General features: G+C 40.8%; 1 protein-coding gene across 1 annotated transcript in view; it reads right to left on the reverse strand.

Annotated features, from left to right (window-relative positions):
• The window catches only part of LOC142152309 (chloride anion exchanger-like), a 141,307-nt gene that overhangs the window by 111,362 nt on the left and 9,532 nt on the right, over positions 1–20,413 (reverse strand). Inside the window, exon 2 of the mRNA XM_075208821.1 lies at positions 12,714–12,852. The gene's annotated coding sequence lies outside the window, so the exon portion shown is untranslated. The remainder of the gene's footprint in view (positions 1–12,713; positions 12,853–20,413) is intronic.

The raw sequence follows: 20,413 nt of genomic DNA on the forward strand, positions 1-20,413 counted from the left end.
CCCTGAACTTTTATGAATCGCACCAATAAATGTACCTGGACTGCGTAGAGGAGTGGGTCACCACAATATATATAATAAGAAAACCATCAACTTGTTTGATTCGCACCAATAAATGTACCTGGACTGCGTAGAGGAGTGGGCACTGGGCACCACAATAAAATATATAAAAAACCTTCAACAGGTCTGCATTACACTACACATACGGCTGCTCCTCCATCCTCTCCATCATATACATGTTGGAGTTTTAGCGTGTGACAACCTCTTGTTTTTGATAATGTCAGTGCATTTGGAATATTTTTCAATTTGCCCCACACCACTGAATGTACTTTATCTATGATACGCATCTATCTATCTTGACTGCGTAGTGTGGTGGCCCCGGTACCCAATTTGATACCGGGGCCACAATAAAATAAATACACCCTCCACGTGTCAGAATTCCACCAAACAAGTATCTGGACTGCGTAGTGGGGTGGCCCCGGTACCCAATTTGATACCGGGGCCACAATACCTCCTCCAAACATGCTACAGACAATTCGTCATTGACAGACCCCAGACAGACAGGGTCGTAGTGTTATTGTTTGACTTTGTAAACCCAAAAAAAGTCCCTGTTGCACTTGCACATAGTCGTGCAATGAAGACTGACTTTTTCATTTAAAGGCACGATCTTTCAAGTGTAGTGTTTGTAAGTCTAAGTCATATTATACTTTTGGTAAAATTGGTTTTTTTTGTTCCTCTTTATGGTAATTAATTAGTAATAGAATTAAAGTAGGAAATAGAATTAAATAGAATTAAAGTAGGAAATAGAGTGGTATAGAGTTGTAGTGTGGTATAGATAGAGTGGTCCACACAATATAATAATAAAACCCTCAACTGGTCTGAATTCCACCAAACAAGTATCTTGACTGCGTAGTGTGGTGGCCCCGGTACACAATTTGGTACCGAGGCCACAATATAATTTAAAAACCCTCCACGTGTCGGAATTCCACCAAACAAGTATCTGGACTGCATAGTGGGGTGGCCCCGGTACCCAATTTGATACCGGGGCCACATTACCTCCTCCAATTTCCAAGTGTAGTGTTTATAACATCTTAACACTACACTAATTCTAGCACGTCAAAACCTCTTGTTTTAAATAATGACAGGGCATTTAACTTTTGATTTAATTTATTGAATTTGTTGGCATTTTCTTTTACTTTTTGAACATGGCAAACGACTGTTGAATGGTCACATAATGCCAAAAAAAAAGTTGCAAGATGGAATTGTCCTTGGGCCCTCCCACCCACCCTTATGTTGTTGAAATAGGACATGCACACTTTAACAAACCAATCATTTCAGCGACAGGGCCTACCAAACAACTGTGGCTGAAATGATTGGTTTGTTTGGGCCCCCACACCAATAAAACAATTCATCTCTCCCTGTACAAACTAAACAGGCTCTACTGAGGAAAGATGTCGTCCTTATCCTCAACCTCTGATTCCTCTCCCCCTACAGTGTGTACTTCCTCCTCCTCACACATTATCAATTCGTCCCCGCTGGACTCCACAACCACAGTCCCTCTGTACTGTCTGGAGGGCAGTGCTGTACTTCATTGAGGAATTGATTATTCATTTTTATAAACATCATTTTTTCAACGTTGTGAGGAAGCAACCTCCTTCGCCGCTCACTGACTAGGTTCCCCGCTGCACTAAAAACTCTTTCCGAGTACACACTGGAGGGGGGACAACTCAGTTAAAAAATAGAGCCAGTTTGTACAGGGGCTTCCAAACTGCCTTTTGGAGTTCTACCACGTCACTACCTCTAGTTAATTTAGATTGCAAGGTTTGTAAATATAAATACTTTGAAGATAAAAAAAAGCAGGCTGCACAGACTGTGGAGCTAGAAAGTGAAATTAAATGGACCACGTTACTTTGGTGGCTATCTATGCCCCCCCCCCCCCCGCCCTACACTTGTAGTTGAATATAAATAAAGCAGCCTGCATAGACTGTAGAACTAGCAATTCAAATGTACAAAGAAATGGACAAAGGCAGTTTGGTATCTGTCTGCATCAGATCCCCTCTCCACTAGGAGTAAAACAGAAAACTTTTCAGCCGTTATATAATCTAGAATATAAATAGAAATTGAGAAATGCAATTTGGTATCTGTCTGCATCATAATCATCAACATCCTCCTCAGCGCCAGCTACATCAATATCCTCCTCCCAGTGCACAACATTCACACCTTCATTAGCCAAATCTGTAACTGGACTGTGGGTGATCCTTCCAGCATATGCAGAGGGCGTGCTGCAAATGCTGGATGGAGTCACCTCTTCCCGTACAGTGATGGGAAGGTCAGGGTTCACAACCAACAACACCCTTGGACTCGCCTTGGGGATTTGTGATGTCATCTGTTTAGAAGGCAGAGTTCTTTGCTGTTTTGTTGTTGTTGCTGACAGCATAACTCTCTTAAATTTTTTGTAGGGGGGGGAGGAGGGCTTTGATCCTTGGGTGAAGTTGGACCACTAGTCATGAACACGGGACAGGGCCTAAGCCGTTCCTTGCCACTACTTGTCGTAATTGGCATATTGCCAACTTTACGTTTCTCCTCAGATGATTTTAAGTTTCTTTTTTTGCTGTTTTTTGAGAACTTGGGCTTTTTGGATTTTACATGCCCTGTACTAGGAGATTGGGCATCGTGCTTGCCAGACGACGTTGATGGCATTTCATCGTCTATGTCATGACTAGTGGCAGCAGCTTCAGCATTAGGAGGAAGTGGGTCTTGATCTTTCCCTACTTTATCCTCCAAATTTTTGCTCTCCATTATATGTAGCACAAGATACTGCAGAATGTGTGAACTTGGTAATATTGCAGTACCAATGGGCTTATACTGCAGAATTGGTTTTGCAAATTTTTGTTGTAATTAAAAAAAATTTAAATTATTTTTTTGTATTTTTTTTTATAACTTTTTTTTAATTTTTTAAACACTTGGGAATAGTGGGGAAATAACTATGCCCTTAGAAGCACAGAGCACAGGACACAGCACCACTGGACTGAACAGGACACGGCACAGGACCCAGCAGCACTACGGAACTCAGCAGGACAGAGCACAGGACACAGCACCACTGGACTGATACTGCAGAATGTGTGAACTTGGTAATATTGCAGTACCAATGGACTTATAATGCTGGATTGGTTTTGCAAATTTGGTTATAATTATTATATATATTTTTTTTTTTAAATTTTTTATTATTTTTTACTTTTTTTTTATTTTTTAAAAACTTGGGAATAATGGGGAAATAACTATGCCCTTAGAAGCACAGAGCACAGGACACAGCACCACTGGACTGAACAGGACACGGCACAGGACCCAGCAGCACTACGGAACTCAGCAGGACAGAGCACAGGACACAGCACCACTGGACTGATACTGCAGAATGTGTAAACTTTGTAATATTGCAGTATCACTGGACTTTTACTGCTGAATGTGTGAACTTGGTAATATTGCAGTACCAATGGGCTTATACTGCAGGATTGGTTGTGAAAATTTTGTGGTAATTAAAAAATATTAAAGTAGTTTTTGGTATTTTTTAAAAAAACTTTTTTTTATTTTTTTAAACACAGGGGAATATTGGGGAAATAACTATGCCCTTAGAAGCACAGAGCACAGGACACAGCACCACTGGACTGAACAGGACACAGCACAGGACCCAGAGCTGGATTAAGGCTTTGGGGGGCCCGGGGCACTTCAGACAGGGGGGCCCCTAAGATCTAAAATTAAGGCAGTGGTTCCCAAACTTTTCAAGTTTGCGGCACCCTTTAGAGTCTCCATAATTTTTTCAAGGCACCCATCCAAAATAATTACCTAGCAGTCCCGTTTTTTATAAGTAGTTGGGTCAAAATAATGTAATAAGTATTTAGGTCAGGACGAACATACTTAGTAAGTTGTTTGCAAAAATAATACACATAAATCCAAGGGAAAATAATATTTTTCTATTTTTTTTTTCTATTATATTTCTGTCAAAGAATAATTTACAGCTAACTCACTCTGTGCCCTCCCCTGCATCATCTCCATACTCTGTGCCCCTGCATCATCTCCACACACTCTGTGCCCCTGCATCATCTCCACACACTCTGTGCCCCTGTATCATCTCCTCACACTCTGTGCCCCTGCATCATCTCCATACACTCTGTGCCCCTCTGCATACACACACTCTGTGCCCCTCTGCATACACACACTCTGTGCCCCTCTGCATACACACACTCTGTGCCCCTCTGCATACACACACTCTGTGCCCCTCTGCATCATCGCCACACAATCTGTGTTCCTCTGCATCCACACCCTCTGTGCCCCTCTGCATCATATCCACACACTCTGTGCCCCTCTGCATCATATCCACACCCTCTGTGCCCCTCTGCATCATCTCCACACCCTCTGTGCCCCTCTGCATCCACACCCTCTGTGCCCCTCTGCATCATATCCACACCCTCTGTGCCCCTCTGCATCATCTCCACACCCTCTGTGCCCCTCTGCATCCACACACTCTGTGCCCCTCTGCATCCACACCCTCTGTGCCCCTCTGCATCCTCTCACTGCCCCCTCCTTCATTCTTTTGCCCCTCCGTTGCTGTTTCCTATCACCCTCAACATATATACCCGCACTACCACCACTGTAGAATATATATTATATATATATATATATATATATATACACATATATATATATATACACACATATATTAGAACACAAATACATATGTATATATATATGTTAAAACTACTTACAGCTGCCTGCCTCTACTCCGATCCAATAATCTCCTTCTGGAAAGCTAGTTAGATCCACAAAGATTTGAACATATGATGGCTGGATGTAATTTTATATATATATATATATATATATATATATATATATATTAGTACAGGTACTTGTAAAATGTACAGGCACCTCTGTATAAAAAGCATGTAAAATAACGCCATTGGGTATAAGGCTATAAGCATTGACACACCTACATCACCTACAGTCCACAGTATGACTCCCCGAGGGCTCGCCTATGTTGTCTGCACAAGACAAATCATTGCTTACACAAACTAAAATACTGTACATTAAAACAATCATCAAAAGGCAACATTAAAATGGGTATTGACACCACACATTAAAACTAGCATTGGAACTGCACATTAAAAATACCATTGATAACGCACACTAAAACTACCAATGATACCGCACGCTAAAACTACCAATGATACCGCACGCTAAAACTACCAATGATACCGCAAGCTAAAACTACCAATGATACCGCACGCTAAAACTACCAATGATACCGCACGCTAAAACTACTAATGATGCCGCACGCTAAAACTAGCACTGATAACGCACTTTAAAAATACAATTTATAATGCACATTAAAAATAGCAATGATACCGCATATTTAAACTAACATGAAAATGTTAACGTAACACCAATTTTGACTATATATGTCTATATATATATATAAAAAAATAAGTTTATGTATACATATGTGTAATAATCATGCAGGACCATCTGTTTTATTATTATTATCGAAGTCTGCCACTTATATTAAAGCTTTAATTAGATGACATAAATATGTGTGTATATATATATATATATATATATATATATATAGAAATAAATATAAATTATACATAATGTATTACAATTTTTTTCAAACTTTAATATAACTATACAGCTTCAGTAATTACTTTACTAATGATTAATAAAATATAATTTGCCACTTAATTTGCTCTAGCAGCCTAATCTCAATGTTTTATGTATATTTATTGAAACACTACTGATAAAACAAAAAATCATATTTAAGAAGACCCCCTCATAGCATGGTGACTTGATTGCTTGATTAAATATGTAAAATGTAGCCAGTATATATATATATATATATATATATATATATATATATATATATATATATATAGTACTCTTACTGTTATAGGTGGCTACAGTTTACATATTTAGTCAAGATATACCCATGTTATTAAGGGTTTTCTATATATATTTAGTTTTAGTATAATTATTTGGTCACTTACCTACTGTCTCTCTCAAGTCTTCATGCAGAGGAGGAGCTGCTGCATCTGCACATGCGCAGCAGCTCCATTTTGGCCATTTTAGGTATTACAGCAGCCGCAGTGCTGCTAAGAAAAGAGTGGGTACATTGCGCATGCGTCGGGTGTCAGATGGCCGCGATTCTGTCAGCTGGGCAGCTACAGAGGCAATGCGGGCGGCGGGGCCCCCCCCCTCCCCCCGCCGGCGGAGAGAGGGATATCTGGTGCAGTTTCTGTCAGTTGCTGTCAGACAGCAACTGACAGCTGGGCAGCTAAAGAGGCAATGCGGGCGGCGGTAGGGCCCCCCCCCCCCCGCCGGCGGAGCGAGGGATATCTGGTGCAGTTTCTGTCAGTTGCTGTCAGACAGCAACTGACAGCTGGGCAGCTACAGAGGCAATGCGGGCGGCGGGGGGCCCCCCCCGCCGGCGGAGATAGCGATGTCTGGTGCGCTTTCTGTCAGTTGCTGTCAACTGACAGTAGAAGAAGTCATACTGGCGGCGGGGGGCCCTCAGAGATAGGGGGGCCCGGGGCACGTGCCCCCTGTGCCCCCCCCTTAATCCGGCTATGACAGGACCCAGCAGCACCACTGACCTCAGAAGGACAGAGCACAGCACACAGCACCACTGGACTGATACTGCAGAACACAGCACAGCACAGCACAGCACAGCACAGCACAGCACAGCACTAAACAGCACAGCACAGCACAGCACTAAACAGCACAGAACTAAACAGCACAGAACTAAACAGCACAGAACTAAACAGCACAGAGGACCACCTAACACACCCTCCCTCTACCCTGATCAATGCCCGAGTGAAGATGGCGGCGACTAGCGGGGAATTTATAGGATCCGAGTATCGCGAGATCCGACAACGGGATTATGAGTCAGAGCCTCAGTTTCACTTTTGAATTTGGCGCCAATACCCGGATCTGTCTCGGATCCGACTCGGATCCGCAACGTTCGGGTGGGCTCGGATTTCAGAAATCCGAGCGCGCTCATCCCTAATCATGACACACAGTAATGTATCACCTTTAAACTCCTATCAGCTGGCAGCAGACTCTTCCTCTTCCTTAGCACCTGTATTAGGCCAAAGTAAACTACTACTGGGGTAGGCCACTGTACCCTGTTGACCAATCAGAGGTGTGTTCTCTGATAGTATGGCATTGCATGTGGTGCACAAGTCATCAAGTCAGAGGCGTTTCAGAGAACATACAGCATCTCCTCTATGTGATCCTCATTGTGCAGTGGACTTCCCAAGTAGTAGTTCCTGTCTGTGACAAGCTGGCTGCACTGGGATATTTGCAAGTGAATGCATTGGGGAAGACTAAACAACCTCCTATGATCTCCTGAATGCAAGTGAAATGCTAAGAACAACCACATGTCACACCCAGTAATCATTCAGAACCAATGTACTGAAAGGAGCTTGATGATGTCTTATAATAATCATGATACGATTGTAATAGTCCTGCTCCAGAATTCAGGAAATAGATGTAATAATAACAAAGTAGCAATCAGACTTAGGAAAGGAATTCTGGGTTGGGCAAAATGGCTGTGCCCATAGAGCATCATGGTTAAGTTTGAAGTGCAAAGAATTTTCTCTGGCACAGTGTGATGTTAGGGCTCATGTAATTTATCTGGGACCTCACTGAAAACACCACCAATGATGGGCTAGAGCAGACCTTCAGTGACAGCCGACTACGTAGACTGTCTTTGAGGTGCGAGAAAGAAGTAACCAATCATATAAGTTGTTACACTATACCTCGCTATTGCAAAATTATTTTCTGCATATACATACTTTCAGATCTCCAACTGTTCTGGTATAATAAATTATATTAGCTGAGAAAAATCTGGGAAGCCAAGTTTTAACAAGTGCTACTGCATGCTGTTCTAGAGGTACATTAACGTTATTTATACAAATGCTTTGTTATACAGCTTATTATGTACATGACCTTGCAAACACAAGTCATCAAAACATGTCATAACATACAAGAAGTCAGTTTTAGACTGGCACATGAATGGTCCACCTGGGGTATGCAATGGTGGGGGCCCATGAAATAGTGTGTGAAAGGGAGTGGCCAGCCACTAGGTGTGTTAGTACCAGGATAGTTATTATGTATGGGTTCCAGATGATTTATGTATAACCACCGAATTATCATATAACAAATACAGACTGTAACCAAAGATATACAGAATTATGCATGTACCGGTATATCATATAACAAATACAGACTGTAACCAAAGATATACAGAATTATGCATGTACCGGTATGCTCATTTTCACTGCAAAAGATGAATTTTAAAATCCACAATAAACCGACAGAGAACTAAATAGTTTAATATTACACCAGCTGGTCAACAAGATCTCAAACTTTGCGTGTAACTGGGAGCCACAGGAGTCAGACTATAGAAGTCCTTGCATGCCCTGATAGCTTCTATAGGGCAGACTGTGATTTGCAGTTCCACAACAGCTGGCACACCACAGGATGCCAGTTCCTGTTATGAGTGGGGGGGTGCAGGTTACTTTGAAAGTGAGTCATTGAGTATGGGTCAACTGTGGAAAAGCTGCAAGCATGTCCACAGTGCCACTGTATGTAGTGGGACATTGCCGGAGTCTGAGATCGTTTTGGAGGCTAGTGGCATAACTACTATGAACACCTACGGCAGATCCAGCTGTCCTGGAGTTGGAACCAGGAGAGATCATGACTTCTCCCTTATAGGCCATGTTACTATGGTAACTCGACCACACTTCTCTTACAGGGACACTGTTGCGCAACAGTTATTGGTCAGAGGGCATTTCCAAAAAGCTAGGAAGTGAACAAGTTATCATGTATAATCATTATAGATTACTAACAATAAGGTAACAAAGAAAATATGTTCTTTCAATTTCTGTTTTTTATCTAGTTATCAAGAATTATTTTGAATTTAAGACTCGTGTTGCTGATAAGCTCTACTTCTGGCACCAAGTAGTACAATACCAAGGTGACTAAAGATTGAAATAATAAAAGTTGCGCCTTCCAAATGAATAGCAGGTAATTTCCAATCTCAAATACTCCTTTCATTAAATAGAATAGGACTGCAACTAGGCCTGAAGTATACATGAAACATAGATAATAATTTCACACCTCCCAAAAAGTAGATATATCTATCTATGTAAACAGACACTTCATATTCTTGGTAGGCAGCAGATAATTCAAAGAACATCAGTAGTTGTAATTTATGTAGCTGGCAGCATATAAGATAAACAAGGTTGCTGGGCAACCCAAGTTCATGTTAATACTGAATCAAATAGAATGCACTCAGACCTAAATGGTGATCATGAGTCGCAATGCAGATGGAAGCTGAAAGGTTGCTGTAAGGTAAAGCACCATTACTTGAAATAGAATATATCCAATAATAATAATTCAAATAAGAATTATCTGGCATGAAATGGGCAAGCTGCAACAAAACTCAGCATCATTGCTTGCAGGAAGATGTACTCACAATCAAATCAGTAATTACCAGCAACAAAGTGGACAAGCTGGAAGGATTTCAGCATTGACACCCATAGTGGGCTGGATTCAAGGAAAAGCAAGCACAAAGGAAGAAGCTGATGAGCTGCAATGCAGTATAGTACCAAAACGGTTGGTACTATAGCATCCTACTACAGAGTCTAAGATGACTAATACACAAGCTGGAGAAATTGGATGGAGGCAGAGAAGACAGTGTGCTGATTAATTGAACAGCTTACAGTGAACTGAAGGTGACAGGCTGCTATTGGGGTGAAGCTGGCAACAAGTGCTGGTGGAAGTTAATAATTTGGAGGGGAGGCTATTGCTATGAGCCACTGCGCTACTTGCGATGGTTCACGCTGATTCTTCGTTGCTGTTTCCCGTTCGGCCGCTGTGTCTCTACGGCTTCCATCCTGGTTGGTTTCCAGGCAGGTGGGACACTGTGCATTTGTTTGATGGTCACATGACAAATTGCCAAATACACTGCAGGGGGGCTCGCTTCCAGGGACTGTTCTCTTTGGACCTTATCCCGTTAAATAGCAGGGGGGAGGGGGTTTAGCTACCCTGCTGGTTATAGCTTTGTGCCTGCCCCTTATTTCCCTACTGTATTGCTGACTGCCTTGCTGGTTGATTGCCTGTTGCCTGACCTTCTGCCTTTTCCTAGATAATCTGTTTGCTTTCTGTCTTGACCCTTTGGCTTTGTTTACAGAACCTCACTTGCTCCCGGCCTGCTCCAACTTTGGCTTGTCTATATTTATCCTTGCATGCTGCATGCCTCGACCATTGTTTTCCCTCTGTCCACCATCTGATGTATCTTCTCAGTTCACCAGACCCATGAGCCTTCATACACTTACACTACCTGGAATCTGTGATAAATTTTTACTATTCTGAGCACATGTCCTGTGAGAATATCGCTCTCTACAGAAAAGGCAGTTTACTATAGATGAAGTCCTCTCATACTCTAGTTCTAAGAATTTATCTGGAGTCAGTGAGAATATCGCTCTCTACAGAAAAGGCAGTTTACTATAGATGAAGTCCTCTTATACTCTAGTTCTAAGAATTTATCTGGAGTCAGTAGGAGCAGTTGCAGCTTGGCCTTGTATCCTGCATGGTGAACCATGCTGTACAACCCAATTATGGTTCAGCTGTCTCCTTAGGTGGCTGGGGGCCCACAGGCATCGGGGCTGTCTGGGGATTTCTCGGTGGTCCAATACTGCAAGAGGTAATTGGGAAACACACGTCCCCTGTAACATGGAAGAGTTTATGCTCAGAAAACTCTGCATGCAATGCAAATTGTGACATGTTGAGTTATGTGTTGTCTATTCCAATATCTGTGACTGGTACACTTTAAGCACAAACATTTATCCTTTTGCTTCCACTGAACATCAAAGCTATGTCATATAGAAATGTTTTCACATTTTATGGCCATTTTTAAAAATATCCTCTAGCACGAAATTTATGGTATACATACTCATTAATGTTCTATCCTCCGGCAGTTTTACATGTCAATACTGATTATTTTGTATTAGAGTGCTCTTAATTATTTTGTACTAGTGTGCTCTCTGGTGGAATAAAACGAGAAGTGCTTTACATAAGATACTGTAATACAACCAATGCAAAAACCATATAAACTCTCTATATTATTAAGAGATAATAATTGCTATACATATACAAAGTCTTCTGTGAGTGTTGTAATATTTTGTAGTCACACACAAATTAAATAGCATTTGCGAACATGTGGCAATCAGATATCCTGTGCAACAACACGGTGTGCTTTCATTTCTTCAGATAGTAATTTACATTCCATAAACAGGTCTATTTATCTAAGGGTGAAAACCCCAAAGGCATCACCCGATCTATTAAGGTGTTATCGCTGGCAATATTACTGTTGTAGTGTGCTAAATCTCAAAATACATTTATTTAATGAACAGGGCTAATCATATAGAATATCACTGATGACAAATTTTACCAGATTTTGCTTGGATGCATGCATTGGGAAGCTTATGTAACGAGGATAGTGTCTGCTACTAGTTTTGTGAACTGAAGAGGTCACTCACACGTCATACCTTCTGCAACACCCCTCCAAGTGCTGAGGTAAGTATACTATATATGAGACCATTGAACCCATGTCAAAAAATGTTTTTAATTTTAAAATATACAAAAGTCTAATATATGTTTTAAAAGTCATACAAACCTGATGACACATGTAGTAATTTGACTATGCCATGTGTAAGACTTGTTTTTATTGCAGAACAACCTATTTTCATACAAGAAAATATAATATATTCTTTCATGTTCATTCTACAGGTTCAGCACAAAGTCAGGACCTGCGACCATGCACAGAGCAATCATATGATGATGAGGTAGCTGGTGAGTACACCAATAAAATACATTTATTTATCTATTACTGCTTTGGCAAGGACTTTGCTATTTATTATGTATACTTTATCCGTCAGATGACATACATTAATAAATAATTTACATTACTTTATAGCGTATATGCTTCAGGGGTCTTCACGTGTACACTTAGAACACCTGCATATAAATTATCCCACATGTATCTTAGAAAATACACTAATGCGCCTGGGGTTAATCATTCTGCAAATATTATATTAGAGGGAAGGGATCCCCCTCTCCATCACTTTCCCAATCAGGCAGAAAATACCTATACCTACTGGGTAAGCCCGGGACATTCACCTCTCTACCTGTAAGTAATATAATGGCCCAAATATCCATACTTACACATATATTTTTCTTTTGAGAACCCTCAGATCTACATGTGTTCCATGCTCCCAAGCATGACCCGTATCAACAGGAGATAGCAGATAATCTGCATGAAGAGCAAGAATTACCCTTCATTTTGCTGAGGATGAATCTTCACCAACCACAAAAGGGAAAAGAACATCAGTCTTCAGAGCAACCCACTATGTTTGCAAAAGCCTAATCCAAAAATGGTTATCTGAACTACAGAAGATATGTGAGGTTGAGAACAATTTCATGGACAGACAAAATACACATATGTGCAGCATTAATCTGTACATGCACAAGAGTCTGAAAATGATGACATCCAATGACATTACACAATATAGAAATTCTAATACCCTCTGCCGCATTGATAGAAGCTTAGACCAGATGACTAGAGCAATTAATTCATCAGTCGTTGCTGTCAGAGAGCTTACCTTAATATTCCCTCTGTCTCTGGGCAAATCAAGCATGTTGTTATATCAAACTTAACTGGCCCATCTCCATCTTCAGAAAGTAGCCAACCAAGCACATCAGTAACATCAGTGCCTGTACACAGAGATGAGCATTCTAGCACTAAACATAAATAAAAACAAATATATTTAATTATAACCATATGTTTATAAGTGTTGATAAACAGTATTGTGATAATAAATATATTTTTCTCAAACATCAAACATCAAAAAAGTGCAGTTTAGTTACATTTAAATAGTTGATGGTCCATATTCATTAACTAAGGTATAATCAATGTATTTTTGCAAATATTTTGATAGTCATTACTTTAATTAGCATTAATGTTAGGGGTAAAATTTGCATATATACTACACATCAGTGTTGGACTGGGGCATGAAGAGCCCACTGGGGAAATTCAATGGTATGGGCCATGAAATACTGTGCGTGTCACTGAAGGGGCATAGTCAGCCACCAGAGCCACAAGACAAGCCAGTAGTGGTAGCGTAGTCAGCCCACAAAATTATGTTTATTTTTTCTTTTGATACTAGCTAATTATACAGACACCACAATAGCGTCTCAGGGCTGCACCACTTATTCCATTTGAGCTACTTTTTTCAAATCTCCCACTGCCGGCCTCTAGTCAGTTAAAAAATCCATTCTCCTCTATTAACATACAAAGTAATGGTGCTACCATGTTATCATAAATGTATCTTTCAAAGACATGTGGCCTAATACAAAAATAAACCGCAGGCTTCATGAAAGGCATGGCATAAATGATATAATTTAAATAATATAAATAATCAGCAGAGAGGCTCCACACCATTTAAAGTTATGAGGGCCAATCAGAATGCTGCATGACCACCAATCCCTGAACACAGCGTCCCGAAGAGGTAGTGACAGGCGGCCATAATCAGAAAGTAGTGTCCCGGCTGCTTGGCAACTAGTCATGACTAGTATTGCGGCTCATGACCTACTTTAGCAAATACTAGAAGCAACAGATCTTTGTATCAAACAGGTTAGGAAAAGCACAAGGAATAGGTAGCCAGTGTGGAAGCAAAAAAGATGGCCTTAAAGAAATATAAGCAGACTTTGAATAATGAAGACAAAGAGGTGTATCTTGTTAGAAGGAGACTAAGAATGTAATCAGATGCGCAAAGGCACAGGCTGAAGAGAAATTGGTCCAGTCAGTAGGTAAAGAGGGCAAATTTGTTTTTAGATATATAAGTGAAAAGGGAAAAACAAAAGGAGGAATAATAAGACCAAAGACAGAGTGAAAGTGCTGATGAGGGAGACAAGGTAATAGCAGATCATCTTAATAATTATATTTGTTCAGTGTTCACTACAGAAAGAGCGGGGAAGGGACCACAGTTGAGTTGTAAGTATATTCCTAAAAATTGGGTAGATACAAGTACATTTCCAGAGAAGGTCCTAACAGAGCTCTCAAAACTGAAAGTGGATAAATCGATGGGGCCAGATGGGATACATTCAAGGATGCTAAAAGAACTTAAAGGGGTGTTGGTATCACCATTAACAGAATTATTCAACCAGTTACTAGCTACAGGAATAATTCCAGATAACTGGAAAAGAGTGAATGTAGTCCCACTTCAGAAAAGTTAAAGCAAGAGAGAGGCGAGCAACTACAGACCAGTGAGCCTTCACATAAAGGGTAGTGGACAAGTTCAATAGCCTCCCATCAGAGGTGGTAGAGGCTTATACATTAGAGCAATTTAAACATTCTTGAGATACGAGACATAAGGAAATCCTTAAAAAAGAGCTAATGATCAAATAGGGATTGAGGTTACCATAGGTTAGAAAATGGGCAGACTAGTTGGGCCAAGTGGTTCTTATCTCCTGTCCAATTCTATGTTTCTATAACATCTGTTCAGCGATGTCTCTCCCTCCAGCCTCTGCTCAGTCTCATAGTGGAAGTCACTGTCTGTATGTTAAAGCTTCTTTACACTTTTAACTCCTACTGCTATATGCAGGTAGTGCTCCCCATTTGTGTCTGTTTTTCCCAAACGTATAGACCTGGCTCAAAAAATATCAAAGCAGATGCGCTTTCACACAGCTTCCAATCACTGCAAGAGAGTCCTTCTGTTCCCATGCCTATCATTCCGAATCAAAACATCATTGTTGGAATCACTCAGGGTCTTCAGTCTTCACTCCAACGTTTCCAGGATCAAGCCACTGCAAATACTCCGGCACACCTCTTATTTGTTCCGTTTTACCTCAGGAAAGCAGTCTTGACTGAGTGTCATACTTCTAAAGTAGCAGGAATCCTGAAAACCTTTAAATTGCTTAGACGTTCTGTATGGTGGCCTGGAATGAAGAAGGATGTAGTTTCTTTAATTTCTGCTTGTGTGGTCTGTGCCCAGACCAAAGTTCCTAGTACCCAACCCATGGGGAAACTCCTGCCACTGTCTATTCCTCATAAGCCTTGGTCTCACATTTCAATGGATTTTGTGATGGACCTCCCTGAGCCCCATGGATGTAATACGATATGGTTAATTGTCGACAGATTCAGCAAAAAAGCCCACTTTGTTCCACTCTCTCGGCTTCCCAATGCCAACCCTCTTTCGAATCTATTTGTGAGGCACATCGTCAGACTGCACGGTCTTCCAGAGGACATCGTTTCCGATAGAGGCCCACAGTTCATAGCTGCCTTCTGGAAACATTTTTGCCTTTCCCTTGGCATTAATGTCAGTTGATATCCAGTTTGTCCTCTGAATATCATCCTGAATCTGATGGTCAGACAGAAAAGGGTGAATCAGTCCATGGAACAATATTTGCGTTGCTATATCTCTAAAATGCACAACAACTGGACGAAATGGGCAGAATTTGCTTACAATAACACTTGTCATTCTGCTTCCGGTGTTTCCCGTTTGTACTGCAATATGGGGTTCAATCCTCGTTGCAATTCGATTTCTCAAGTTCCCAGTTCTGATACACCTAACCCTAGATCTCCTGCCCATCATCTCAGGGCAATCTGGAGAAAGGTTCATTCTGCTCTTAACACTGCCTCCATTACCTCCAAACGATTCGCTGACCGACACTGTATCCCGTGCTCATTTAAAGTCGGAGATCGAGTGTGGCTATCTACTAAAAACATCAAATTAAGACAGCCATCTCGAAAATTCGGGCCTTGGTACATCGGGCCATTCAAGATCATCAGAAGAATCAACCAAGTAGCGTTTCGATTGGAGTTGCCCAAATCCTTCAGGATTCCATCAACATTTCACTGTTCACTGTTCAAACCAGTTATATTTTCCTCCAGGTTCTCACCCCGTGTTCAGACCAAACCTCCCCAGATTATGTTCGAAGGACAACAGGAGTGTGAAATAGAGAAAATCCTGAACTCTAAGCTTAGGAGAGATCAGGTCCATTCCTTGGTCCACTGGAAAGGTTTTGGCCCAGAAGAAAGATCCTGGGTTCCTAGTGCTGATATCCATGCGGACAGGCTCAAGTTTGACTTTTATAAAGAGTTTCCCAAGAAACCAGGTTTTAGGGGTTTCCTAACCCCTCGCCAAGAGGGGGGAGGACTGTTATGACTCGCCGGGCTCTCTGTCAGAGTAACTAGATAAATAGGTAGGTAGGTAGCTAGGTAAGTTTAGATAGCCACTGGGTGTTTAGATAGGTAGTTAGTTTAGTTCTTAGATAGATTAGATAGATTAGTTTAGATAGATCAGATAGGCAGATAGATTAGCTAGATGTATTAGTTAGGGTCAGTTAGGTCTGTTCTCTGTCTGAAACTGCCCTCAATTCATGCTGTCATTTCTATATTATGCCTCACCTGGCCAGCCTGTTTCTCCTAGCTCACTCACCTGGCTTCCTCATTATCACCTGCAGCCTATTGGTTCTGCTCTCCTTAAATAGCCGGCCAATCCTCTGCAGGATTGCCGGTAATACATTTACCATTGTGTTCTGCTCCCTTGCGTTTTCCCTGTTACCTGTTCCTGTTGTTTCCTCGTGGCTTAGTGTATCCCAGTGTACTACTCTTCATTGGATTTCCCTGTGTACCGACTCAGCTCTGCTTTGACTCTTCTCCTGTGTTGATATCCTGTGTACCAGACCTGATTATGTTCAAGACGATTCTACTATCTACTCACGAGTTTTAGTCAGCTATCTACTGGACCTCGGTAGAGTCGTGCTCTCAGGCATGGCTCCGGCGTGATCTGCTGCTCCTCTGCTCATCCTAACCTTATACGGAGAGGCAGCCCCTACAGCATCTCGTTGCTTAGATTTCAACAATCTCCCTTTAACTCCAGACTCCACCTTGCCACAGGTACTATTGACTGTTTACATATATCACTGTGTGCCTATAATTGTAGTTACCCCTGGCAACCGCCTAAGAACTGTTCCTTATATAACTAGGTGCCTATTTATCAATCTTCTTTTTCATTAAAATTCCCCAAAAATGGCGCATATTTAAGGATCGTGTCAATTTATTACTAGTAGACAGTATTACTAGTGTTACGCAGTAGATATCGGAGATATCTGCTGCTGTCCCTTCGATTGCAAAAGCAGTTCCCATAGGTTTGTATGGGGACTGCTATTCTGTACAATTTAACAAGTTCTGAAAATCTTTAACTTGTGCCCGATGTAGCATTGATGCCTATAGGGAGAGAAATGCGGTAGAGGGATCTTTAGATCCCTCACCGCATCTTACCTGCTCTCCCCTCAGGTTACTGTCTTAAAGGTGGCCACTTTGCAATAGTGACCATAGAGAACAAAGGTGTTCACAGGAACAGCAGTTTTTTGTGCTGTTTCGAAAAAAGAATTTTCATAAACAGTCACGATCATTGCAATAAGAAATGAAAATGATCGTGTTTAAAATGCATTGCTTGTTAAATATACCCTGTGACTGGATCACTTATAAGAAACTTATGGTATTAATGTATTTAGAGGAAATAGCACAGGGTGCTTATTTATATAATTGCACATGCACTTATTTTTGAGATTGTATACATTTTGGCATAGGAAAATTTTATTTCTGAGACCAGGGGAGAATTTTTTTTTTTTTTATGATTTAACATTGCTAGAGGCATTATTTCTGATGTATATATCTCATACAATAAGCCTTTGTTTAGAAAGTGTTTTGTATATCTTGGTGAAAGGAAATGCCTTGTTTGGGGTTTGCAACATTTCTTAGGGATGCAGGAAATCACAGCAAGGTTTTAGGATATCACAGATAAGCGCAAATATTGTTAGCTTTGCATTGCATGTAAATCCATGTTTGGGTAAACAAATTGCATCCTGATTCTAAAAATAGCCTGTGAGGCTGTGTCTAAAACTGTATAAAAAGAGAGCCCTTGTACACTGAAATGTATCATTCTGATGTTCCATTTGAGCTGACCACTGATACCTTTAATCAGTGGAACTGTCCTTGTCAGGACACTTGAGCGAAATAAACATCATTCTCTGCTTCAAGACCCTGCTTGACAACTTCTTCAATATTGCTGCAATCCTGTGACCTACAGATTAGACCCAAAATCTAATCCATTTCTGACTGTCTGAGGTTTGGACTCAGCTCTCCAGTACCACCGCTCTGCACGCTACCCAACAGCTCTGGGTAGTGTGATAGGCCAGGGGGATCCATCCACAGCACCTGATTCATAATAAGCGGTCAGGGGTACCAGCCAAGGTGTACCAGCAAGGGAGTACCCTAGCAGCAACGGTTACCCAGAAGGAACGTGGTTCTGGACGCCATAAAGGAGTCCAGTGGTGGCAAGCAGGCTCCTTCTGCTGCGGTAGGAGGGGCGTATTTGGAATAACGAAAGGGGACAGTGGCAAAGTAAGCCCAGCCAGTTCCCAGCAACAACAGACAGGGCGGCATATGCGGTCCATCCTTTCACATGCCCCTTAGGCTTGCTCAATTCCATTTAGCAATGACACGAAAAAAATAGAGAAAAGTATAAACATCTAGCTATCTAATAGTAGCTGAGTAATTGTATAGAGGAGAGAGCGTAATCTCTTCCGATCGGCTACATAGCCGCTGAATGGATACTACTTCCTGGTTTGAAACGTCATGACATACGCCCAACGTACATTTCGCCAAAGCTTTATCAAGGGATGACACGATTGTTGTAATGGAAAGTACTTTATATTAGTGCTCACCAATCACAAAAGGAATGACTTGGATGAATGTGGGAAGTGGACAATGAACGGAAGGGGAGGTTATAGAGCATCTTGACCAATCTAAATAAAAGAATAGAGATTACTTAAGCGAATCTAATTATAATAGATTCAAATGGAGCAGTATTATTGCTGTCAGTTGAAACCCTACATGCCCACTTTTAAGATTTCTCCCCCGGGAGACCCGCCCCCACTATAAAAAACTGAAATTCACGGCATTGAATGGAGGGGGCGGAGCTTAATGACGCAATTTAGCCCCCCCCCTCCTCCATTCACTGCCGTGAATTTCGCCAAATTTCGGGAGTTTTGTCTACTCTTCCGGGAGTCCGTGAGGACTCCCCGAAATTCAGGAGCCTCCCGGGAATTCCGGGAGAGTAGGCGGGTATGGTTTTAACCCATCATAAGACATATGGATATTGGATAAAATAATGAGGACACATGTATGTAAAAAATTATGATAATATGAATAAAATGTAAATTTAAAAATAACCATATGTAATATATATGTATGTAATGCAAATGTCAGGTAAGTAAGAGAAAATAAAAAAATAAATTACAGTATAACAGATGTAAATCTGATAATATAAAAAGATAAAGAGCATGCAATCAAGATCATTGGAAAACTTCAAAGTGAATGATAAAAAATTAAGTGAAAGGAGTGATGAATGGGTGGTGAAAACTCAGTGGGACAAAGCAATGATAATAAATACATGGTAAGTATGGATAAACCGTAATAAAGAATAGTAAAGGATAAGAGTACCAAGGTTCAAAAAAGTGAGACAGTGCATGAAATAAAAAGCAAAAAAACCAAAATATAATAAATAAAGTGAAATTAAAAGTGCATGTACAAAATGTGAAGGTAAGTATATTTGATTATCATATCATATTTAATTTCACTTTATTTATTATACTGTATACATGTATACAGTATTTAACATCTTGTCTGATGTTATTCCAGTTATACAACCCGCTTTTCATTTGGAAGTAAAGTTCAAAAGCATTTAAAATGGCTTGTTCCCTGTCCATAACTACAATTACCTTGCTTGAATTCAATTGTGGACAGTGTTCAAGTAGACTTCCTTGTTTCATGTAAAAAGAAAGGCTGCTGGTATCAGTGGTGATTCATCAAACATTAAATGACGAAATTCAAGTGTGGTAACATAAAACTCACTAAATTGAATGTTGTATCGTAAGACAACAGGACAGGCAAATCTTTAATTGGGTGAAAAACCTGTAGCGTGTACCTACCTTTAGTTTTACTGCACAGGATCATCAATCTCTATCAACTAAGCTGAAACAAAATGTTGATGCTGTAAGGCTCTCTCTTTTCCATAACTGTTGATAAAGGAACAACATACACTTCAAGGGTCTGAGTCATTAAGGCAAGCAAAGCAAACAAAAGGAGTAACTTTGAACTTTGGCAAAACCATGTTGCGATGGGGAGGTAAATATGGGGACAGATTTATAGTTGGGGTAGAACATGTCCTAGATCAACTTTAAATTTCAGTGTAAAAATAAAGCTATCAGGTATTTGAAAAAGCAGCCAGTATTT

The sequence above is a fragment of the Mixophyes fleayi genome, chromosome 4 (assembly GCF_038048845.1).
Source record: "Mixophyes fleayi isolate aMixFle1 chromosome 4, aMixFle1.hap1, whole genome shotgun sequence".
NCBI lineage: Eukaryota > Metazoa > Chordata > Amphibia > Anura > Limnodynastidae > Mixophyes > Mixophyes fleayi.